At 36.1% G+C, this 27,077-nt stretch overlaps 1 protein-coding gene across 9 annotated transcripts in view; it reads left to right on the top strand.

Annotated features, from left to right (window-relative positions):
* Positions 1 to 27,077, top strand: part of SNTG1 (syntrophin gamma 1) — an 817,517-nt gene that overhangs the window by 228,433 nt on the left and 562,007 nt on the right. The gene's annotated exons all lie outside the window — the stretch shown is intronic.

The following is a 27,077-nucleotide window of genomic DNA, read 5'->3' as shown; positions in this document are numbered from 1 at the left end:
ATTTATTTTTTGATGCAATTGTAAATTGGATTGTTTTCTTAATTTTTCTTTCTGATAATTCATTATGGTGTATAGAAATTCAACTGCTATTTGGATATTACTTTTGAATCTTGTTACTTTAGTAAATTCTTTTATAAATTCTAATAACTTTTAATGGAATTTTAAGGATTCTCTCTATATATTATCATGTGATCTGCAAATAATGTCAGTTCTACTTCTTTTTTTCTAATTTTAATGCCTTTTATTTTTTCTCATGTATGATTGCTGTAGCAAGGACTTCCAATACTATGTTGAGTAAAAGTGGTGAAGTGGGCATCCTTTTACTGTTTCTGACCTGAATGAGAATGTTCTTAGCTTTTCTCTGTTGAGTATGATGTTAGCTGTTGGTTTGTCATATAAGACCTTTATTATGTTCAAGTATATTCTGTCTATTCCCACTTTGCTGAGAACTTTTATTATAAATGGGTACTGAGTTTTGTCAAATGTTTTTCTGCATCTATTGATATGATCATGTGATTTGTATCTTTTTTTTTTTTTAGGTAATATATCACATTAAATGATTTGCTAATACTGAACCAACCTTGCATTTGAGGAATAAATCCCACTTGATCATGGTGTATGATCTTTTTAATGTATTGCTGAATTCGGTTTGCTAATATTTTGTTGAGGATTTTTACATTTATGTTCATCAGAAATATCAGCCTGTAGTTTTCTTTTCTTGTAATGTCTTTGTCTGGTTTTGGAATCAGGCTAATAGTGGACTTGTAAAACAAACTTGGGATCCTTCCACCTTCTTGAATATTTTGGAATAACTTGAGAAGGATAGGTGTTAATCTTGTTTTGAATGTTTGGTAAAATTCACCTGTGAACCTATCTGGTCCAAGACTTTTATTTGTGGATAATTTTTTGATTACAGATTTGATTTTGTTAGTAGTGATCAGACTGTTCAGATTTTCTTTTTCTTCTTAATTCAGTCTTCAAAGATTGTATGCTTCTAGAAATGCATTCATTTTTTCAGATTTTTGAAACTGTTGGCATATGTAGGTCTTTGCTTTCTGTCACTTAGAACATTTTCTCCCAATCCCTTCTGTAAAGTTTATGTTGAGAAATCAAGTTATATTCTTAGGGGATCTCCCTTCTAGGTAACTAACTGCTTTTCTCTTGCTGCTTTTAAGATTCATTTTTTGTCTTTAACCACTGGCATTTTAATTATGATGTTCTTGATATGGACCTCTTGGGATTAATTTTGTTTGGGACTCTTTGGGGACTTGTATGTGTATTTCCTTCACCAGGTTATGGAAGTCTTCCATCATTATTTCCTCAAATACCTTCTCAATCCTTTGTTTTCTCTCTTTTTCTTCTGGTACCCCTATGATGAGAATGTTATTATACTCGGTGATGTTCCAGAGGTCCCTAAAACTATCCTCATTTCTTTCGATTATGTTTTTGTTTTTGCTATCCTGATTGGCTGTTTTTTTCCACCTTGTCTTCTAAATTGTGGATTCGATCCTCTGCTTCATCTATTCTACTGTTAATTCCTTCTGGTGTATTCTTCATTTCATTTATTGTATTCCTCATTCTTGATTGATTCTTTGTTTATGGTTTTATGTCCTTTTTCATCCTCAACATCTTTTCGTTGATGTTCTCACTAAGTTCCTTAAGCATCCTTAGAACCAGTGTTTTGAACTGTGTATCTGGTAGATTGTTTGTCTCCACTTAGTTTAGGGCTGATTTTGTTTGTTTGTCTGTTTTGTGTGTGTGTGTGTGTGTGTGTAATTTTCTCTTGTTCTTTCATTTGGGACATTTTTTATTTGTTTGTTTCCTCATTTTGACTTCCTCTCATTTGTTTTTATATATTAGATAGATCTGCTACATCTCCCAGTCTTGGCAGGGTGGCCCTATGTAGTAGTTGTCTTGTGGCACCCAGTGTGCTTCCTGGTCACCTAAGGTGGATGCTCCAGAAATGTCCCTTATGTGTGTTGTGTGTGACTTCCTGTTGTAGTTAAGCCTTGACTGATGTTGGCACATCAGTGGGTTGCATTGGCTCTCAGGCTTACTGATTGTGAAGATTGTACATGACTATAATGTATGACTCACTGTGTGAGGGCTTACCCCACAGAATAGGATTTGCCCAGTAGGCTCTGGCGCCTTCCAAGACAACTGTTTGCATGTGCCACTTGTAGGCCTAATTTGTGGTTTGAAGCAGCACTGGTTGTGCTGATTCTGAGGCCTCTTAGAAGGGACTCCTGTGCAGGCCAAGATCAGGCACTGTCTGACTGGTCCAGGGCTATCTGGTAGGAGCTACAAAGTGATCCATGGTTGGCCACTGCCTTTGCTGAACCTAGAGGTGTGTGGGAGAGAGCACACTGCAAGCCAAAGCCAGCCATCACCTCTCCCTGTCCTGCAGTAGCTCAGCAAAACACCTAGGGAACCCTGAGGCCTGTCTTCTCCTGCTGGCTTTCCATAATGATCAGCCACTGAAAGAGCCTAGGGTGGTATGGGAGTTGGATGGGGTGGGGTCTCAGGGAGTTACCAGTATAAGATGAGTAGTGTTCAGTGGGTTAATGCAGATTTAGATTGATGCCAGTTGTGATCCTTGGGCCTCTCTGCAAAAGGCTCAGAGTACACCAAAGCCAGCCACCATCTACCTGGGGCTTGAGGACACCCAAAAATTGTCCAAGAAATAATGCAGCTTAAGGCAACAACAGCTGCCTGTTAGCAATAAAAAAGCCTCTGCCATTGTACAAGTTGGGTGGGGTGGATCCCCAGGTAGTCACCAGGTTGGAGAGAGCAGAGCTCAGCAGGCCAGTGAAATTTTAGATTTGATCATGTGTGGGAGGGGTCAACACAGAAAAATGGCATCTGTTGGCTGGCTACAAAGGGTAAAAACTCAACACAGGGACAATGATGGTTTTACCTGTAGCCTTCTCCCTGAAGCCACACAACTCAGTCTTTCCCTTTATTTCTCTGGCACTTCCTGAGACACAATCCCTCTTAACAGAGCCTATGGTGAGTGCCTGGAAGTGAGAGTATGTGTGTGGGCCCTTTATGAGAATGCCAGGGTTTCCAGCTATTTTCTATCTCACCCTAATAGTTGGACTCCCCACTGACTTTCACAGACAGATATTGTGGTGGTTCCTGTTTCTGGTGCTTTGGGGTGGGAACCTACATTCTCTGGGTTGAGGGGTGGGGGGTGGGCATCTGCAGCCAAGATATCTCTCCTTATTTTTGACTGCCACAAGTGGGTGTGGGGCCAGCCCATTTTATTTCTCCACCCCTTCTCCCATTCTTGAGGCGGCTTCTTATTTATATCTTTAGTTATAGGACTTCTGTGCAGCTAGTCTGTGGATAGTTCTCCAGGTTGATTGTTCTATAATTTAGTTGTAATTTTAATATGGTTACAGGAGGAGGCAAGAACAATTTTTACATACTCTGTCCATTTTTAAATCTTTTTTTAAAATGGATTTTTGACTGGAACTCCTCCTTTGCTCATTTTTCAATCTAATTATTTGATTTTTTTGGCTATCTAGTTGTATAAATTCAATTTATATTTTGGATATTGACTCATTATCAGATTGATATTTTGTCTGATTATATAGGTTGCCTTTTCTTTTTCCTTTCTTTAATTGTTTCTTTTGCTCTGCAGAAACATTTTAGTTTGATGTAGGAACATTTGTTTATTTTTGCTTTTGTTATTTGTGGTTTTGGTGTTAAAAAAAAATCCAAAAATTAGTACCAAGAAAAATATTAAGGAGCTTTTTCTTGTTTTGTTTTTCTTTCAGTTTTACAGTTTTAAGTCTCACCTTTATGCTGTCCATCAATTTTTTGTTGCTTATTGTATACAATATAGGATAATTTTTTAATTTATTCACTTGCATGATAATATACAATTTTCCTAACAATATTTATTGAGGAGACTATCATTTCCTGGCTGTGTATTATTGGTGCACTTATCTAAATTAATTGACATTATATGTAGAGGCTGTTTCCAGTCTTTTTGTATTGGTCCGTTGGTCGGTGCCTGTTTATGATAGTACCATGGCATTTTGATAACTATAGCTTTGTAACATAGCTTGACATCAGTATGTGATCCTTCAGCTTTGTTCTGTTTTTCCAAGGTTGCTTTAGCTATTTTCGATCTGTTTTATTTCATATGAACTTTAGGATATTTTTTTCTATTTCTGTGATAACTGTCATTGAACTTTGACATAGATTGCACTAAATCTGTAGAATGCTTTGAGTAGATTGGACACTTTAACAATATTAATTCTTTCAATCTGTGAACATGGGATGTCTTTCCATTTATTCTTTTATTTCTTTCATTGATCTGTTATTGTTTTCAGTCTAAAGCTGACCCCTTTGGTTAAATTTATTCCTAAGTATTTTATTATTTTTGATGTTATAACACAAATTCTTTTCTTAATGTCTTATTTAGTTTATTTTTAGCATATAGAAATAAAACTGATTTTTGTATATTCATATTGTGTCCTGTAATTTTACTGAATTTATCATTACTATTATTATTATTTTACAATCTTATGGTGGTATCTTTAGGATTTTCTAAATATAAAATCATGTCATGCGAACACAGATAATTTTATTTCTTCTCTTGTGATTTGGATATCTTTCTCTCTTTCTTTCTTTCTCTTTCTTTCTCTCTGTCTCTCTCCCTCTCTTTCTTTCTCTTCCTTCTTTCCTTCCCTCCTCCCTCCCTCCCTCCCTCCCTCCCTTTCTCCCTCCCTCTCTCTGTCCCTCTTTCTTTCTTTCTTTCTTTCTTGCTTGCTTGCTTGCCTAGTTGTTCTGGCTAGGACTTTCAGTACTGTAATAAATAGAAGTGAGAAGAGAAGGTGACATTTTCTTTTTATTATTATTATTATTATTTTTTTATTTTATTAAATTTATTGGGGTGACAATTGTTAGTAAAATTACATAGATTTCATGTCCTTTGATAGATGAATGGATAAAGAAGTTGTGGTATATATACACGATGGAATACTATTCGGCGGTAAGAAAAGACATTTTCTTATTCCTGATCTTAAAGGATAAGCTTTCAGCTCTTCACCATTGAGTAAAATGTTAGATGTGAGTTTTTCATAATATGGCTTTTATTATGTTAAAGTATATTCTTTCTTTTCATATTTTTTGTTATGAAAATACTTGAAATGTTTTTTCTACATTTATTGAGATAATTGTATGATTTCTATCTTTCATTTTGTTAATGTGGTGTATTGCATATATTGACTTGCGTGTGTTGAGCCATCGTTTCACACCACAGATACATCCCATTTAATCATGGTGTGTAATACTTTTAAATTGATGTTGAACTTCATTTGTCAGAATTTGTTGAGAATTTTTGCATCTATGTTCATAAGGAATATTGGTATATATATTTTCTTGTTGTGTCCTTATCTGGCTTTATTATGATGGTAATGCTGGACTTGTAAAATTAGTTTAGAAGTGTTCTCTTCAATTTTTTGAAAAATCTGAGAATGGTTGTGATTGTTTTTTTCTTTAAATGTTTGGTAGAATTCATCTAGTGAAGCCATTTAGTTTTATTTATTTTTTGGGGGGGAGGGCAGGGGAGTTTTTCATTACTGTTTCAATTTCCTTAGTCATTATTATTCTGTTCAGATATTGTATTTCTGCATGATGCTATCTTGGGGGGTTGGGGGTTATACATTTCTAAGAATTTATCCATGGCTTATAATTGCACATAGTTGTCTCTTAATGATCCTTTATATCCTTTATATATCTGTGGAATCAGTTGTAAGGTCTTCTTTTCTATTCTGATTTTATTTACTCAAGTCTTCTCTATTTTTATCTTAGCTATTCTAGTTTCAGGATTGTCAATTTTGTTGATCTTTGCAAAAAACCAACACTTTGCTTTATTAATTCTTTCATTTGTTTTTCTAGTTTCCATTTCATTTATATCTGCTCTGATCTTTGTTATTTTCTTCCTTCTACTAATTACACTTTGTTTTATCTTTCTAGTTTCTTGAAGTATAAAGTTAGGTTGCTTATCTAAGATCATTTTTCTTTCTTAATGTAGGGTTTTACCACTATAAATGTACCTTATGGAACTGTTTTTGCTGCAACCCATTTTTTTTGTGTGTTTTGTGTCAATTTTTGTCTCAATTTTTAAAAAGTTCCCTTTGATTTCCTTTTTGAGTGAACTCCACATATTTATTAATTTATATAATTAAAAGATAAACTGAAACATTAAAAAGTTGAATTTTGAGTAAAATTTGATTAAAATCAGGCAGGATCCAAGCTAGCAGATAGAAAGGAGCTCTGAAGAGATGTACAAAATGAAAGACTTTGATAACCAGAGAGAGTAGGAATAAGGAATTTATACTAGGCAAAAAAGTGGCTTGGATGTTGCAGTTATTTTCCTTTAGGGGATACCAGTGGTATACCAGAAAAATTAGCTGACAAGAGCTTATCAGGCAGTTCTTTATTGACTGGGATAGTTGAAGCTGTAATTGTTAAGTCTTGGCTTGGTGTCATGGGGCTTAGCATTAGTAATCCCATTTGGGGACTGTTGTTTTGTTTTTAACAGTTTTATAGCATTGTGGTTGGAAAATATACTTGATATGATTTCAAACTTTTAAAAATAGGTTAAAACTTACTTCATGGCTTAACATATGATCTGTCCTGGGGAATGTTCTGTGTGTTCTTGGCAATAATGTATATTCTGCTGCTCTTGGATGGAATAGTCGGTATATATTTGTTAGATTCATTTGTTCTAAAGTGTATTTTAAGTCCAGTGTTTCCTTGATTTTTTTGTCCAGATTATCTATCTGTTGTTGAAAGTGGGGTATTGAGATCTCCAACTATTATTATATCCCTGTCTATTTCTTTCAGATATGTTAATATTTGTTTATATATTTAGATGCGTCAGTGTTGGCTGTGTACATATTTGTAATTGTAATTTACTTTTGACAAATTTGCACCTTTATTATTATTATATAATGGCCTCTATTGTCACTTGTTCCAGTCTCTCTCTCTCTCTCTCTCTCTCTCTCTCTCTCTCTCTCTCTCTCTCTCTCTCTCTCTTTCCTTCTTTCCTTAAAGCCTGGTTTATCTGATATAAGTATAGCGATCTCTATTTTCTTTTGGTTTCCATTTGGAATGTATTTTCCATTCTTTCACTTTGAGCCAATATATTTCCTTACAGCTGAAGTGAGTCTCTTGTATGCAGCATATAGTTTAGCATATGATCTTGTTATTTTATCCATTCAACCACTCTATGTCTCTTGATTGAAGAATTTAGTTCATATTCATTTAATATAATTATCGATAAGTAAGGAGTTATCATTGTTATTTTCTTATTTGCTTTCTGTGTGTTTTGTAGATCTTCACTTCCTGACTTGCTGTCTTCCTTTGTGATATGTTAATTTTCTGTAACGGTGTGTTTTGATTACCTTTGTGTGTGTGTGTGTGTGTGTGTGTGTCTGCTATAGGTTTTTGTTTTGTGGTTTCCACGAGGCTTACACAAGCATCTTAGAATTATAACAGTTTATTTTAAGCTGACAACCACTTAATTTTCTTTACATGTAAGGGCTCAGTCATTTCACTTTCTCCTACCCACACACATTTTATGAGAAAACTCAAATAAAATTGATGTCACAATTTACATCTTTTTATAGTATATATTCATTAACAACTTATTGCAGTTGTAACTTTATATATTATGGAGTTTTATTTTTCTGGGTCACTATAATTTTTTTTTTATGTTTACCTCATTGCTTTATATGGCTCCATAATTTCATAGTATGAATATAATATTTTTATTTAAGTATTTCTACATTTATTTAGGGAGTAAACAAATATTTATTACTATAAATAAGCATTTTTGCAGTAGTCTGGAGACACCTGAATTCATTGTACTTTTTTCTACAGAAATCCAGACAATAGTGAAGACAAAGGATGTAATGTTATTTATAATATAATAACATCAAAGTTATATCAGAGTTATGAATAAAGAAAATTATAAGAACAGAGTAGGAGACTGAAGAATGATTCCAAGCATATATAAAAAATTTTGCCTTTGTCTTCTCTTTTTTTTTTTTTAAATTTTTTTTTAATTGGGGGAGGGGAATAGGACTTTATTGGGGAACATTGTGTACTTCCAGGACTTTTTTCCAAGTCAAGTTGTTGTCCTTGCAGTCTTAGTTGTGGAAGGTGCAGCTCAGCTCCAGGTCCAGTTGACGTTGCTAGTTGCAGAGGACGCAGCCCACCATCCCTTGCAGGAGTCAAACAGGCAACCTTGTGGTTGAGAGCTCACGTTCCAACCAACTGAGTCATCCAGAAGCTCAGCGGCAGCTCAGCTCAAGGTGCCGTGTTCAATTTTAGTTGCAGGGGGTGGAGCCCACCATCCCTTGCTGGACTCGAAGAATTGAACTGGCAACCTTGTGGTTGAGAGCCCACTGGCCCTTGTGGGAATCGAACCAGCAGCCTTCGGAGTTAGGAGCATGGAGCTCTAACCGCCTGAGCCACCCCCTGCCTTTCTCTTCCTAATACAAACCTATTGTTTATTTAAAAATTTGGGGTAAATGAGTTAAGTGGTTAGGTATAAGAGAAATTTCATTTTTTAAGAAACAGTGACCCAGAAAGAATACATACTAATAACATTTTACATAGTTTTATTTGAGAAGAGATATTCTTTTGTTAATGAAGTTGATGGCAAAAGGAGTAAAAATTTCCAGTGCCCCACATTCTTGTTTTGTAAAAGTGTGACAAAATTATGAATACAGTTTGACAGGTTTATTTTATCATGATATGACTTTTTACTAGTTTTGTAAAAACCACATGTTGAAAATAAAATCCATAATGCATCCGTTTACCCAGAACAATGACATTACATTACCATGCTGCTGTCATATGCTAGAAATTTTATCTAGTAGGAAATTTGTTTATGTGTTTCTGACTACCAGTGCTTTTATAATAAGATCACTTTCTGTCTGAGACAAAAATTTATTCCTAGTTTTCAGCTTTTGCCTCACTACATTGTATAATATTAAATTACTTACGGAGTACAAAAGTTTTAATGTGTCCCTTTTCCTCCCTTGATATTGAAATACTGAATAAAAGGCAAGTAAAATTAAATTTTAACAATGGAAGAGATGATTCTAGATAACATTCCCAACTAAAGTGACAACCAGTCAGTCGTGCAACAATGATTTATTCTATGCATCAAAAAATTACTCACATTAGAAACAGAATTTTAAAAATACCTGGATTCAACTGGTTTTCACCAAGCTTTGTCATATATTTTCTTATGTTTAAACATGCATTTGTTTAAAATTTGCTGCGATGCAAATTTTGATAAAAGTTGCTTACAATTTAGGGAGAATTAATGCAATACTGTTAGATGCACAACTTTTGATTTGGGTGTATATTTTAGTGTAGCAAAAAGAATGGATGTGTCACATAATAGTAAATAAAAATTTCGTTGAGGATGCTTTTTACTATATTGATAATGGAGAATAAACTTTAAGACTGACTCCTAGATAAAGACTTGGAATGCAGCAATTCTATGCTGTTGATAAATAGTGATATCAAATACCTTTATAAGTATTAAAAATTGGAATTATTGGTTCAAGGTCCAAGTGGGCAGATTGGGTACATGCTGTGCCTATTGTATCCTGGGATCACACCAAAATTAGAAGTAAATTATAGAGCAATCAACCTCAAGAATCATCTGAAGACTAGCTGAATAAAATCCTTATAACTAAAGATATAAAGAAGAGACCACATCCAGACTGGTATGAGGGGCAGAGCGATGACACAGGCTGACCCCAAACATACAGATAGTAGTTGAACACCAGGAGGGATACCTTGGTGGCAGAATTCCCACTGGAAGAGGAAGGGGTCCCACCACCTCAGTGGACTCCCTAGCCCAGGGGTGCTGTTCCTAGAAAAGAAGTTCCCACAACATCTGACAGTAAAAACCAGTGAGATCTCTATTGGTCCATCTCAGTGAGATGGAAGGTGGATGGAAATGCAGATGCCCTCTTAAAAAGCCTGCACACAGACTCATTCACCTGCAAACACTCACCCTATCTCTGTTGATGGGCAGTAAGTCAAGAGTTACCAGAGTCTTATTTGGAACGACTGGTTGTATGGCTTGAGGTGAGGGCCAGAGGGAGAAGAGACATTATCCTTGTGAACATGACTCACTTGTAGCTTACAGTAGGGCACTGTCTTTTCTATGTTGACCCATCCCCCAAAAGGACAAATCTTAGACCACATTGGTCTGGTGAAATCCATGCATACAAACCACCTTGGAGACACCCTGTGTGCCCACCCTGCATGGCTAGTGTTGCATCACCTGGGACACTCTGGGCTACTGAACATCTGGCTCCACCTTCACAAGCTATGGAGGCCTAGAAGTGGACAGTGTGCAGCACCCCAGAAGCTATAGGTGGTGGACAGTGACCCAGAACCTGTACTACAGCCTCTCTTGGGCAACTGTTGGGTACCTGTAGGTCTGAGGCGAGCAGTGGATGTCCTTGGTATTCTTGGGAAGTTTTCATGGGCCTGACACTGGTGCAAAAGCCAAAACTGCATTAACTTTGTAAAAACTACTGCCCATATTCTGTAGCTCCCTGGAACCCAGGCCTGACTACCTAGAGCTGCATTGCTAGAAGCACTCTCAACACCTGGGGGGGGGGGGCAGGCCTGTGCCACAGGCTGCAGAAGCCTTTTAATATGGGAGATGGCCCACAGCTGCTAGGGGGGCTTTTGATGTTGGGCAGTGACCCAAAACCTGCACCACAGCCTCATGTGGGCAGCTTTCAGGGTTTTGTCAGCCTGAGGACAGTGGTAGCTGGCTGTGGTGTTTTCAGGGCAATTCACAGAGTGGTCCGATACTAGACACTGCCCCAGGGCAAGTGGTTCTCAGGTGCTTTGGGAAATGCTCACAGGCTCAGCACTGGTACCAGACCTAAATCTACATTAATTTTGTAAAAATTACAGGCCATGCCTTGTGACTCCCTGGGATCCTGTACAACCCAGCTAGGGCTGCACTGCTGAGGACACTCTCAACTCCAGTCCAACCAACCCACCCTGTGTACCTAAGGAGGCTCTTTAAGTGGCTGGGACTTATTAACAGCTGACAGGTGCCAATAGGCCTAGGAGGCCCTAAGCTGTGGCATCTGGCCCTGGTTGACAGTAAGGCTAGCCCCACATGGCTCCAGGTCCAGCACAGGCAGCAGGCAAACGCATATACCTTTGTGACTTTTACCAGGTAGCTCTGCGTCAGTCACAGGCAAGGCTGAAATTGGTCTGCAGGGAAGACCCTCCTAAGAGACACTAGAAACAACTCACCCAGAGGCCAGCTTCAGACCACACCAGAGCACAACCTGGTTAATGACTCAAATAGCACACCCAAGAGGTGGTCTCAACAGGCACAATAGCCTACAGAGGTAAATCCCCCTTTGAAGGGTAAGCTTCAACAGAGAAGCTCATACAATGTGGGAAAGCCAATCCTCACAGTTAGTCATCCTGGGAGGCGATCCCACCACTAATGCACCAAAAGCAATCAAGGCTCAACTACAACAGAAGAACACACACAGCACACTCAAGGGACACTCCTGGAATACATGCACAGGGAACCAGGAGAATATGTCTTTGGGCCAAATAGGACACGTACTATATAAGGCCTCCCAGCAAAGACTGAGACACATAGGAGATCTGCCTAATACATAGAAGCAAACACAGAGAGGCAGTCAGAATGGGGAAGCAAAGAAACATGTCCCAAATAAAAGAAGAGGGAAACCTCCAGAAATATAACTAAATGAGTTGAAGACAACCAACCTAAGACAGAGTTTAAAACACCAATAATAAGAATGCTTAAGGAATGTAATGAGAATTTCAACAAAGAGATAGCAAGTATGAAGAAGGAAGAACCCAGAAATCATGAAAAAAAAAAAAGGAGACAGTCAGAAATAAAGCATATGAGCTCAGACAATTAAGTTTGCAAACTTATTGAAATGATGTTGCTAAATCTTTTTTGATATCAGAGGGATTATCCATTATGAATTTGTACCAAATGGACAAACAGTTAACCAAGTTTACTATTTGGAAGTGCTGAAAAGGCTGTGTGAAAAAATTAAAACAAAAAAAATGACCTGAACTTTTCGCCAACAATTCATGGTTCTTGCATCATAACAATGCACCAGCTCACACGACACTGTCTGTGAGGGAGTTTTTAGCCAGCTATCTGTATTGGTTTTAGCCAGTAACTGTATTGGAACACCCTCCCTACTCACCTCATCTGGCCCCCAGTGACTTTCTTTCTTTACTCGAAGAAAAAGGAAATATTGAAAGGTAGACATTTTTATGACATTTAGCACATCAAGAGTAATATAATGACAGCTCTGATGACCATTTCAGAAAAAGAATTCCAAAATTGCTTTGAAGGGTGGACTAGGTGTGGGCGTCAAGGCATAGCTTCCCAAGGGGAGTACTTCGAAAGTGACCATAGTGCTATTCAGCAATGAGGTTTGTAGCACTTTTTCTAGAATGAGTTCACAAAATTAATTGGAAACTTCATACACTAGCTGAAATGAAGAATACACTAGAAGGAATCAGTAGTGCATTAGATGAAGCAGAGGATCGAATCAGCAATTTAGAAACAAGACAGCAGAACACACCTAGTTGGAACAACAAAAGAAATAATAATAATAATATAAATATATACACACACACACAGTTTAAGGAAACTTTGGGACAACATCGTGTGCAACAACATTCCCATCATAGAAGCACCAGAAGAAGACGGGAGGGAGAAAGGGATCAAGAATCTATTTGAAGATATAATGATTGAAAACTTCTCTACTCTGGTGAAAGAAATAGACATACAAGCCCATGAAGCACAGAGAGTCCTAAACAAGATGAACCCAAACAGGCCCACACCAATACACATCATAGTTAAAATGGCAAAAGTGAAAGACAAAGAAAGAACGCTAAAAGTAGCAAGAGAAACCCAAATAGTTACTTACAAATAGTCTTACAAGCTCCCATAAGACCATCAGCAGCAGGATTCTCAATAGAAACTTCGCAGGCCAGAACGGTGTGGTAGGACATACTCAAAGTAACAAAAAATAAAGGCCTACAACCAAGACTACTCTATCCAGCAAGGCTGATATTTAAAATTGAAGAAGAGATAAAGAGCTTCCCCATCAAGAAAAAGCTAATGGAATTCAACCACCAAGCCAGTATTACAAGAAATATTAAAAGAACTTCTTTAAGTGAAAAAAGAAGAAAACAAACAAAGGTAAGAAATCTGGATAGTAAAGTGGTAATAACTATGTACCTGTGCATGATAACTTTAGATGTAAATGGATTATATGCTCCAATCAAAAGATGTAGAGTAGCTGAATAGAGAAGGAAAAAGGACACATACGTATATTGTCTACAAGAGACCCACCTCAGATCAAAAGACACGCACAGACTGAAAGTAAAGGCATGGAAAAGGTATTTAATGTAAATATAAAACTATAAAAAAGCTGGGTAACAATACTTATATTGGACAAAATAAGTAGACTTTAAAACAAAGACTATACTAAGAGATAATGAAAGACTTTACCTAATAATAAGTGCACCAATTCAAAAAGAGGACATCACCCTAGTAAATATATATACACCCAAAATAGAAGTATCTAAATATATAAAGCAAATATTGACTGACATGAAATCAGATCAAAAGTAGCACAAGCATAATAAAGGACTTTAACACCCCGCTGACACCAATGGAAAGTTCTTCCAGACAAAAAAATCAACATGGAAGCAACAACTGTAAATGACACTCTAGACCGAAAAATTTAATTGATATTTTTAGAGCATATCACACCAAAGCAGCAGAATATACATTCTTTTCAAGTGCACATGGGACAATTTCCAAGATAGTATACTAGTTAGGCCTCCAAAAAAGTTACAATAAATTTGAGAAGATCATAATCATATCATGTGTCTTCTTTGACCACAATGGTGTGCAACTAGAAATCAATTACAAGAAAAAAAAGTGAAAAACACACAAACACTTGGAGGTTAAATAACATGCCACTAAATAATGAATGGGTCAAAAATGAGATCAAAGAAGAAATGAAAAGATAACCTGAGACAAAACAAAAAATGAAAACATAACCCCAAATCTATGAGGCACAGAGGAAGGAATACTAAAAGGGAAATTCATAGCAATGCAGGCCTACCTAAAAGAGAAGAAAAATCTCAAATAAATAGTCTAACTTTACACCTAAGCAAAATAAGCCCAAAGTGAGTACAAGGAAGGAAACAATAAAGATCAGAGTGGTAATAAACAAAATAGAGACGACTGGAAAAAAAAATTTACAAAAGATCAATGGAACCAAAAGCTGGTTTTTTAAAAAGATAAACCAAACTGACAAACTTTTAACCAGACTTATCAAGAAAAAAAGAGAGAGGACCCAAATAAATAAAATCAGAAATGAAGGAGGAGAAATGACAACCGACCACACAAAAATAGGAAAACGTTTAAAAAATACTATGGACAATTGCATGTCAACAAATTTGACAATCCAGAAGAAATGAATAAATTCCTAGAAGCATAAAAGTATGGACCATTAAGTTCACAAACTTATCCTAGAAAAATGCTACATACATCATTGCTTTATATCACTACAGTTACCTGTGAAGTACTCCCCTTGGGAAGATAAGCACGGACACCGGCACCTTGTCCAAGCTTCAAAGCAATTTTGTAACTCCTTTTCTGGAATGACCATCAGAGCTGCCATTGTATTAAACTTGATGTCCTGAATGTCATCCAAATGTCTTCTTTTCAATATTTCCTTTCTCTTTGGGTAACTAAAGAAGTTATTGAGGGCCAGACCAAGTGAGTAGGGAGGGTTTTCCAATACAGTTATTTGTTTACTGGCTAAAAACTCCCTCACAGATAGTGCCATGAGAGCTGGTGTATTGTCATGATGCAAGAGCCATGAATTGTTTGTGGAAACTTCAGGTTGTCTAACTTTTTCACGCAGCCTTTTCAGCACTTCCAAATAGTAAACTTGGTTAACTGTTTATCCATTTGGTACAAATTCACAATGAATAATCCCTCTGGTATCAAAAAAAGGTGAGCAACAATTTTGCTACAAATTCACAAACCTAAATGTTAGGTACCTTGTACAATTTTCCAAGACTGAATCAAGAAGAAACAGAAAATCTGAACAGACCAATTACTAGCAACAAAATTGAATCTGTTATCAACAAGCTCCCAACAAACAAAAGTCCTGGATCAGATGGCTTCGCAGGTGAACTTTACCAAACATTCAAGAAAGAATTAACACCTATTCTCCTACGATCATTCTAAAAGTTCCAAGAGGAGGGAGGTCTCCCAAGATATTTTTATGAGGCCATCAACATTCTCATTTCAAAACCAAATTAATAATACATAGAAATAAATTTAACCAAGAAAGTAAAAGACTTATACTCAGAAAATTTTAAGACATTGAAGAGATAAATTAAAGAAGATACAAATAAATGAAAACATATGCTATGTTCATGGGTTGGAAGAATTAATATATTTAAAATGTTCATACTACCCAAAACAATCCATAGATTCAGTGCAATCCCTACCAAAATACCAATGGCATTTTTCACAGCATTTGAACAAACAATTCTAAAACTTATATGGAAACATCAAAGATCCCAAATAGTCTTGGCAACTTTGAGAAAGAAGAACAAAGCTAGAGGTACCACCCTACCTGATATCAGATTACACTATAAGGCCATAGTAATCAAAACAGCTTGGTATTGGCACAGAAACAGACATATAGATAAATGGAATTGAGTAAAGATCCCAGAAATAAACCCATGTCTATATGCTCATTCTATGACAAAGAAAGCAAGAATTTTTCATTGGGTAAGGACAGTCTATTTAATTAATAGTGCTGGGAAAACTGGACACATACATGGGAAAAATGAAACTGGACCACCTTCTTATGCCATATACAAAAACAAATTCAAAATGGATTAAAGACTTTAAAATAATACCCGAAACCATAAAATCCCTAGAAGAAAATATAGGAAACGAATTCTCAGAAACTAGCTTTAGTAATATTTTTACTGATATTTCTCCTTGGGTAAGGGAAAGTAAAGAAAAAATAAATAAATGGGACTATATCAAACTAAAAAGTTTTTTTCACAGCAAAGGAAATCATCAATGGAATGAAACATACATCTTACTAAGTGGGAGAGAATTATACATCTGATAAGGGGTTAGTATCAATAAATAAAATAAACTCATACAACTCAACATAAAAAAAAAATCCAGTTAGAAAATTGGCAGAGAACCTAAATAGACGTTTCTCCCAAGAGGATGTACTGATGGCCAATAGACATATGAAAAGATGCTGAACATCACTAATCAGAGAAATACAAATAAAAACCACAGTGAGATACATCACTCGTGTCAGAATGGCTGTCATCAATAAATCAACAGATCATAAGTGTAGGCAAGGATGTAGAGAAAAGGGAACCCTTGTGCACTTTTGGCGGGTTGCAAATTGGTGCAGCTGCTATGGAAAACAGTATGGAGGTTCCTCAAAAATTAAAAAAATAGAACTACCTTAGGACCCAGCAATTCCACTCCTGGAAAAAAAAATCCAAAGCGGTTGTTCAAAAAAAGATATAAGCCCTCCTATGTTTACTGCAGTGCTACTATTCACAATAGCCAAGATATGGAATCAAATGAAATGCCTTTCAATAGGCTATTAGGTAAAGAAACCGTGCTACACTTATACAATGGAGTATTACTCTGCCATCTAAAACAAGGAAATCTTACCATTTGCAACAACATGGATAAACCTAGATGATAGTATGCTAAGTCAAATAAGTCAAATAAGAAATACAAATACTATATGATTGCACTTATATGTGGTATCTAAGGAACAGTATAAATGAACAAACAAATCAGAAATACACTCATACAAACAGAGAACAATCTGATAGTTGCTGGATAGGTGGGGAGTTGGGCCAAAATGTGAGAAAAGTGAAGTTATTAGGAAGCACAAATTGGTAGTTACAAAATAGTCACAGAGATGTGAAGTTTAGTGTGGGGAATATATAAAAAATGTTGTAAAACTGTGTAGGGTGTTGGTTCTGGACTTGACAGGGGGATCACTTCATAAGATATGGATGCCTGGCCTCTGTAGTGCACACTTGAAACTAATATAAAATAGTATTGGATATTAACTATAATTATATACAGTGATAAAAAATACAGCGGATGTTTTAAATTTAAAATAAATATTATAGTAGAAGACACATTGCCATTACTCCCCTTCAAAATACTCCCCCTCACTTGAAGAACATTTCTCCCATTGTTCTTGCCACTTTATGAATCAGTTCTGGACATCCTCTTTTGTGAGTGTCTTTAGTTGCATTGTCATGACTGCCTCAATGTCATGAATAGATTGAAACATTTACCTTTAATGGTCATTTTGACTGCGGAAGAGGCAGAAGTTACATGGTACCAGATCCAGTGAATAAGGTGGAAGAGGGCCCACCCTGATGTTTTTATTTGATATAAATTGCTGTGTACCAAAAGGGATGTATGACCAGAGCTTTTCCACTGTGATGACCAAATACAATGAATGCTTCTGCCGTGTGCCATCCAAAGGAAAGGCAGGGATCTTCATTATGGGAATTGGCATGTTGAAACTTAGTGACTGTGTGTGACAAGTTTCAACTTGTTTGGTGCAGTCAGTAGGGGCTGAGCTAAAGTTTAGAGAAGGTTTGTTTTAAATTGTGCCATAAATCGTCCTTCATCAAGACAATGCTCTGTGTCACACATTGCTTCTGGTACATGGCAACTTCTGTCAAGTAAAAACAGTACAATGTGTCCTCATTCACCTTATATACTGGATTTGGCACCATGTGACTTCTGGCTCTTCCCCAAACTCAAAATGGCTCAGGATATCGAGGCAGCCACACAGCACAAGTAAAGACACTCACAAAAGAGGACTTCCAGAACTGCTTCAGAAAGTGGTAAGAATGATGGTGTAAGTGTGTTGAAAGTGAGAGGGAGTATTTTGAGGGGGATTAATGACAATGTGTTTTTATAATTTTTTAATTTAAACTTTCATCTTATTGTTTGATTGCACCTATAGATATGGGATGTGAAGTCCATCATAGGGAATATAATCATTGGTATGGTAATAGCTACTTACTGTGCCAGATTGGCAGCAGAGTTATTGGGGTTATCAGCTTGTGAGGGGTATAAATTTCTAATCCTTATGGTGTTTTGTACCCCTGAAATTAATAATAAAAGTAAGAAAAATTGATATTAAAAAAAATAGAATTCTCTTTAACATTAGGTAAATGAAATGCCTAACAAAAGCATGTCACCAGAAAGCATGCCATCTTCTTTTGTATAGACCTGAGTCAGTGTTCACTGGAGAAGAGGATTAAATCATAATGCATAGCATCACTAGCATTATCAAATAGATAGAGCTACATGTTTATTTCCAGTGTCCTGGCTAGAAATGTTAGCCTGGAAATATTTTTCAGATTGAACCAAATGCCTACTTAACCATAACATTGCACAATGATGCCTCAAATTATACTATATATGCCATTTAAAAAATTTTTAAATGGTCACGAAAGTCACTGATGAAGTACCTTATTTATGTAGTAAATTAACTTGTGTTATATGTTGGAATTATGGAGGTAAGGCAGAGGGAAAAATCAATTAGTGGGAAAAGGTACAAATGGAGACAATAATTTTAGTTGTAATTTGTCTTCCAGTGGTCATTTTATTTTTATTTATTTATTTTGTTAGTAAAAGGATAGTTGGTATACCACATTGTATTAGTTTCAGGTGTACAACATAATGATTGCTCATCACACACTAGTTCTATTAACTATCACCATGCACAGCTTTCGCACTATCGACTATATTTCCATTTATCTTTTTCAGCCATCTTCCATTCCCTCCTCTTGGGCAGCCATCAGTTTCTTCTCTATTTCGATGCATCTGTTTTGTTTGTGGGTTTGTATGTTTAGACTTTTTTTTTAATTGCACATATAAGTGAAAAAATATGGTATTTTCATGATTGCACTGAATCTGTAGATTGCTTTGGGTAGTGTGTTCATTTTAACAATATCAATTCTTCCAATTCTAGAGCAAGGTATACCTTTCCATTAATTTGTGTCATCTTCAGTTTTTTTCTTCAATATCTCATTGTTTTCACAGTACAGTTCTTTCACTTCCTTGGTTAAATTTATTTTTAGGTATTTTATTCTTTTGATGCAATTATAAATGGGATTGTTTTCTTAATTTTTGCAGTTTTAACATGGTATTTAAAGCCATTATTTTCTTATTAATTTTCTGTCTGGATGATATACCCATTGAGGTTAGTGGAGTATTAAAGTCCCTGACTATTATTGTTTTACTGATAATTTCTGCCTTTAAATCCATTAATAGTTACTTTATTTACTTTAGTGCTCCTATGTTGGGTGTGTATTTAAAATTGTTATATCCTCTTCTAGGATTGATACCTTTCGCATTATGTAATGTCCTTCCTTTTTCTCTTTTCATGTTCTTTTTTTAAAAGTCCATTTTATCTGAGTATTGCTACCCCAGCTTTCTTTTTGTTTCTGTTCACATGGAATATCTTTTTCCATCTCTTCACTTGCAGTCGGTGTGTGTTTTTGGATCTAAGGTCAGTGTCTTATAGTCAGCAGATAGGTGGGTCTTTTTAAAAATTAAATTTTGTAGGTTTTTAATTCATTCTGCCACACATGTGTTTTGTTTGGAGCATTTAATTCATTTACATTTAAAGAATGTATTAATTCATTTAATATTTAAAGTAGTTATTAATAGGTATGTGTTTATTACCATTTGTCAATGTTATTTATCTTTTCAAAGAACCAGCTTTGTCTCTTTTGCATTAATTTTTTCTGTGGTCTTTTTGTTCCCTATTTCCTTTAATTTTGCTCTATTTTTATTATTTTCTTCCTTCTACTGATGTTGGGCTTCTTTTGTTCTTCTTTTTCTAGTTCTTAAATTTGAAATGTTAGATTGTTTATTTGAGAATTTTCTTGTTTCTTGAGGTAGGTCTGTAATGCTATAAACTTTCCTCTTACTACCACTTTGATGCATCCCCCTCCCCCCCCCCCCCCGTGGCTTTTAATCTGTGAATTCAGTTCTTTTACATTTAGGGTAATTATTGATATATGAGGACTTTTTATAGCCATTTTATCTTTTTTCTGGTTACTCTGGGTCTGTATTGTTTCTTTTCCCTTGTGTTTCTGTTTGCTATTTTAGTTTGATGGTACTCTATGATTTTTTTCTCCCTCTGTATCCTCTTTTATATGTTATGTGTCTCAGTTCTAGGGTTTGTTTGTTTTTTGTAGTTACTGTCTGTTTAGAAATTTTATTTTCAAACTTACAATAGGCCTTTTTGTTCTGATTGCCTCTTGTGTCTATTAAATTGTGCAAGTTAGTCCTTTTCCCCTCTCCTTTTATGTTTTTGTTGTCACAAATTATCCCTTTATACTTGGTGTATTCATTCCCAAATTGCAATAGCTATTGTCCCTTTTAAAATGACTTTACCTGTTTTAACATTTATGTTATATGTAAGTGTTAAATCTTATTCTGAACAAGAGTTGCAATTTCCTGCTTTTGTCATCTTACCGATAGTTTTTATCCTTTGCCTTTTTGTTTCAGATAGAAGAGCTCCTCTAAGCATTTCTTATAATGTGGATTTGTGGTGATAAATTCCATTAATAGTCTGTTTCCTTCTCCCTCTCTTCTCCTTCTCCTTTACCCATTATTCTTATATTGCTCTTTCTAATTGTGTCAGATAGTTCTCCTATGGTTCTTTCATATTTTTTTTTTCTTAATCTTTTCTCTTCTTCCACTTGAGTTATTTCTAGTTTTCTATCTTTGGTGTATCTAATTCTTTCCTCCATCTGGTCTGCTCTATTTTCTTAGCTCTCTAATTTATTCTTCATCTAATTTATTGAGTTCTTCAGCTCCAGAATTTCTGTTTGGTTCTTTTTTTAAAGTGCCAATCTCTTTAGTAAAGTACACTTTTTGTTCATTGATTTTATTCCTAAGCTCATTGAACTGCTTTTCTGCATTTTCTCGTATCAGTTTGAGATTTTTCAGAATTGTTATCTTGAATTCTCTGTCATTTAAATTACTCTTCCATGTCTTTTAGTTTATTTTCTGGAGATTAGAAAAAAAAACTTTTTTTGAACTACCTTGTTACCTTGGTCATTCGTAGTAGTTGGTGAATTATTTTTCTGCCTGGGCATTTGAGGGAATGAAGTCTTTTTATTAAATTCTGTCTCTTTTTAACAGTTTGGCAGGTTGATAAACGAAGGTCTTTCTTTTGTTGTCCATTAGGGGGTACAAGTTTTTATTTTCTCTTACCTGCACTGCTGGGACTTCCAGAATCTCTGTTGGGTGGTGTCCCTCAGCTGTGGAAAATGCCCCAGATTTCCCAAGTCCTCTTTACGACCAGTTCATCTTGGTCACCATCCCCATGGTGTGATGTGGCAGGCTATGGGTTTCCAAGTCTGTGTGTTCTCAGCACCATATTCCCACAGTCAGAAGCAGCCAGGTGTGCTACTCTGTTTAAGGTGTCTTAGCTGCCTCTACCAGGTTGTGCCATGATGGGTGGGAGAACAGTGTGCAGGGGCAAGAAGGTTTGTGTGTCTGTGGCTCTCTTCTTTCCAGTAGTTTCAACCACAATTAGTACAGAACACTTAGGCAGGAAAGTTGCTTCTGCCCCTTTGCGATTTGCTGAGTGAGGGTTGTAATACTGAGTGGGGCACAGGAAGTGGGAGGGACGGTGGATTCCCACACCTGCAGTTTGCCTGGTGATGGCAGCTTGTGGAACACTACCATTCTTTGCACTGCTTTTCTGCCACTGACTCTGGGCTCAGCCTCAATGTGTACTGGTCACTCAAGTCAGATTTCTGCCTCTGCCCTTCTGGTCTTCCCAGTTGGGATTGTGCCCTGACTCTTCACTTGTATCACGTTGGCTGGGTCTGCAGCGAATGCTGGACTGCATCTGTGATTCCTGTCTCTGTCCTTCCCTGTTGTGTCTCTCCTCCTTTCTCCCTGATAACCACCTTCAGTTGTCTCAATGCATAGATCTCTCAGATGTGTGTGTATTAAGCAGGGAGTTCTTTGTTGATTTATAGCTGTTTAATTTGTGACTTCAAGGGGAGAGACCTGGGGGTCTTCTCACACTGCCATGATGCTGGCATCACTTCTCTCTTTATTTTTTGTGCGTTTATATTCGCAGGTTTTGGTTTGTGGTTACCATGACAGTCATATGTATCCATCTCTATCTGTAGCAGTCTATTTTAAGCTGATAGGCATTTAATTTCAAATATATTCTAAAGCATTATATTTTTACTACCCCCTCCACTTTTTATGTTTTTGATGTCATGTTTTACATCTTTCTGTTTTATATCTCCTCTTTATTGTAGTCATAATTAATTTTGCTACTTTTATCTATTAAATTTATTGAACTTTATGTTAGCTTTTTAAGTAGTCGATTCACTGTGATTATATATATTTGCCTTCACCAGTGAAATTTCTTTCTTTCCTGTATTTTCATATTTCTGGTTATGACCTTTACTTTTCTACATAAAGAAGATCCTCAATTATTTCTTGAAAAGTCAGTTTAGTGATTGTGAACTCCTTCAATTTTTGCTTGTCTGGGAAACTATCTCTTCTTCAATTCTGAATGATACCATTGCTAGGTATAGTATCCAAGGTTGTAGTTTCCCTTCTTTCAGCTGTTTAAATATTTCTTGCTACTCTTTTCTGGTAAAGTTGCTGATGAGAAATCAGATGATAACCTATGGAGTTTCCTTTGTATGTGACTTATTTTCTTCTTGCAGCTTTCAAGATTGCCTCTTTATCCTTAATATTTTCTATTTTAATTACCATATTTTTTGGTGTTGGCCTCTTTTGGATCATTTTCTTTGGAACTCTCTGTGCTTTCTGGATCTAGATGTCTGTTTCCTTTTCTAGATTAGGAAAGTTTTCAGCCATTGTTTCTACAAATATACTTTCTGCCCCTTTCTCTCTTCTCCTTCTGGAATCCCTATAATACAAATATTAGAGCACAGAGGTCCCTTATACTATCTTAATTTAAAAAATTCTTTTTTCATTTTTTTCTGTTCTGATTGGGTGATTTCTTCTATTTTGTCTTCCAGTGCACTGATCCATTCTTCTTTATGAACTAATCTGCTGTCAATTCTTTCTAATGGATTCTTCATTTTAGTTATTGTATTCTTCATCTCTGATCATTTTTTAAAATTATGTTTTGTAACTCTTGAAGTTCTGTCTGAGTTTCTCTTTTCTACTCTCAAGTTTGTTGAGCATCTCTATGACCATTTCTTTGAACACTTTATCAGGCAAATTACTTATCATTGTTTATTAGAGTTTTTCTTAGTTTTTTCCCCCCTTCATGTAGTGCATATTCTCCTGTCTCCTTATTTTGTTTGATTTTCTGTGTTTGTTAGATGAAATAGCTATCTCTTTCAATCTTGAGAAAGTGGCCTCTGTGTAGAATGTGTGCCAGGTGGTTTTGTCAGGCCAGTTGTGGTTGGGTCAGACATGAGCAGTGCCTGTTGTGTTGCCTGGCTGGAAGGAGAATGGGTTTTGCACTGGGCAGCCTGTTGTGTGTGTGCCTCTTTGCTCTTCTGATCCAGGTAGCGCTGACTGGTGTGTCCTCACTGCAGCACTTTGTTAGTTCTACACTTTCTCTGGCCGGGACAGTCCTAGGTACTCACACATCACACCCTACTACTTTTACACTTTGTCCAGGCAAGACTGTCCCATATATGCATTTGGACATGCCCTACTATCTCTACTCTTTCTCTGGATGGGACATACCTTCATGCTGGTATAGCAGTGTTTTGCTAGTTTCACATTTTCTCTAGGAGGGAACTCCCTGCGTGTGTGTAGTCTGGTGAGTGAGTGTAGTAGGGACCTGTCACACCTGCTGGGTCAATCTCTGCAAGGCGGGGGTGGCATGTGCATATACTATGGCACCCTCCTGTTCCTGCTGGATCTAACTCCAAGAGGGGTGGCTTGGGACATGCTACAGTGGCCCTGAAGTTTGGCTAGAGAACCTGGATAGAGCTCCAACCTATTACCCAAAAGCAAGGGAAATGTAAACAATCATCCTCACTGTTTATTTCCATTCCTGGGATTTCCCTCAGCTCCTGGAGAGCTCTCACAATTCCCCAAATATCTCTATGAAGTTTATATCTTGTTTTTTTTGCAGAAGTTGTTCAACTGGTCCTCAATTGTCTCTCAGGAATTGCTATAAATGTAGATGTACACTTGTTATGTTCTTGGGAGGGGGTGAGCTCAGCAATCTCCTATTCCACCATCTCAGACCTGCTTCCCAGGTAGTGGTCATTTCTATAAGGAAAATAAAATTGGTTGACAAGATAGAGATAAGTGCAAGGCTAGACAATACCTAAGATATGTTATCAAGAATTAGTGCTTCTTTTAGCAAGAGATATTTGAGCTGAGGAAAGACTATTTTAGCAATAGGAAACAGTTAAGTGTTAGGTCGTGCAGTAGGAACAAACTCTTATATTTAGGAAAAGATATCTACTCAGTAAACCAAAGATGGACGAGTAATAAATAAGGATTAATGGTTTAAGCAAAGTATAAAGAAATTAGTGTATTGTAGGTAAAGGGTGATAATTTTACCAAGTCAATAAAATAGTATTGGAGAATTTTATGGTGGGAAGTGTTATAACATGGCTCATGTTTATCACTGTAGGATAAATAATAATGTGCCAAAATCATATCAGGGAGAACGTTATGGCAACTTCTTCCCTAATGCTGGAAAATGATGGTGATTTGCATAATAGTGCAAACAATGGCAATAGAGAGAACCATGTGTATCCAAGTAGTATTACAGAGACAAATTAGAAAAGAATAAATATATTCCATTTGAGAGGTGAGTGGAGGGGATGCTGTAGGTTGGGACTTAAGCACCTTGGTGGATGGTGATTCTATTTATATATATGGAAAGAGTTTATTTGTTCCTTTTTTTTTTTTTGTACCGGAAGGGATCAATAGTTGTGTTTTTTTAGATGTTAAGTTTGAGATGCCTATAAAATATCCAAGTAGTGTTGTCAGGTTGGCAGTCTTGGCTATCTTGACGAGAGCTCAGGAACAAGAATAAGCTTCATAGCCACTGACATATAGATGTTTAATGTCGTGGGAGTGAAGGAGATCATATGGAGAGATTCTAGAGTGAGATTAGAGAGAATATGCACAAAACTTGCAATGTTCCAGGTTTTGAAAACCCAGCTGAGGGGACAGCAACAAGGAAGGAGATGAGAAGTTTAGTGAGGAACACCAGTAACGTGACCTACCCAGAGCAAAGGAAACACAATGCTTCAGGAATGAAGGAAATGTCAACTATAATGAATGTTGTTGTGTGTCATCAGGTGTCATAACATCGAGAGCTCCAACAACCATGAACAGAGAAACCTTAGGGGAGGAGAAGGGGAAAAGTTTGATTTTAAAAGATTGACAAGGTTTTCAAAAACATGCAAATGGAGAAATAACTATAGAACAATCTTTTAATAAGGTTCACTGTGAACAAAAGCAGATAATTTGAAACACACACAGGTGGATAGATAAAATTATTGACATTTGTTCCATTTGTTTACTGTTTTGTCTACGGAGGAAGGACTTCTCTACATTTTTATTACTTTCAGAGTAATTGATTCATAACCAGTTGTTATGCTAAAACAAAACATATATAGCAAGATCATGAGATGTTTCTTAACCCTAGTTGTAGATTAAAGTCAAATAAGAAGTCTGTTATTGATAATTCCTGGGCCCCTTTACAGATTTACTGATGATGAATCTCTTGGGATGGAACTTGAATGTCTACACTGCCTTTGAAAAGAGTAATGTTGTGGAATTGTTTTGAGAAGGTAGTGCTGAGATATTCTGTTTTAAGGAATGTTAAACTGAAATTTTATTTTCACTCATGCAGCCAAATTTAGATGAAAGAAAATAAAGTTGATTGTTCCAAAATAAAAAAAAAGAAAACACAGCAACAGAAAAAAAAAAAAAAAAAAAAAAAACTTGTGCAAAGACATTGGGACAGGATCACCCTTGATATGTTTTAATAAGAGAAATAAAGGCAGAGTGACCAGTGTCCAGCAAGCCAAGGGAAGATAGGAACAATTAGTGGGTAGGCACTAGATTATGTAGGACTTTGAGGCCACGGTTAGGTAACAGATTGAGAGGTCATGGGGAATTAGAAACTTAGTTGGAAGTAAGAGTCTGAAAGTAAGAGGAGAGGACTGCTTTGGGTTGAGAATGTGGGAGTCAGCAGCATTTTGATAGAAAGCCATGGACAGGGCTAGTCCAACCAAGGATAGGCTACAGAAAAAAGACAGAAAGAAGGCCGCATAAAGAAGAAGAGCAGCTAGGAGGTGAGAGAGGTAGGAGGGCAGAAGGAAAACCAGGAGATTATCAACTGTGAAAGGAGAATGCTTAAAGAGAGACAGATGATTGTGCAATTGCTGTTGAAATGTCTAGAGCAATGCAGCCCCATACGGTAGTCACTAGCTTCATGTGGACATTGAGTACTTGAAATGTGACAATTAAGATATACTATAAGACTTAGTACAAGAAATGAATAAAAATATCATTAATAATTTTAAGTAATGATTATATGTTGAAATAATAATATTTGTGATATATGGAATTTAATAAAACATATTATTAAAAGTGAATAACAAACCTTATTATCAAATTCACATTACACTTGTATTTTTATATATTTTGACAGGTGCAAAGAAGTTTAATCATTTAAATAATTTTAAAATACAGGTTTAGTTTTGAACAATTAGATATATATAATAAATGTAAATAAATATATAAATAATAAAATTGAAATGCATTTAAAGGGTAAATAGAAATATGCTTATTAAAATTCTGAAAACTTGATAGCTTGAAATATCTTTATATAAAATGTTAGGTGGAAATTTGAAGACGTACTAGGGGTGGCAAAAAAGTA

The sequence above is a fragment of the Rhinolophus sinicus genome, chromosome 7 (assembly GCF_057876585.1).
Source record: "Rhinolophus sinicus isolate RSI-liver-muscle chromosome 7, RSI-T2T, whole genome shotgun sequence".
Taxonomy (NCBI): domain Eukaryota; kingdom Metazoa; phylum Chordata; class Mammalia; order Chiroptera; family Rhinolophidae; genus Rhinolophus; species Rhinolophus sinicus.
This window is presented reverse-complemented; position numbering and strand designations above follow the sequence as displayed.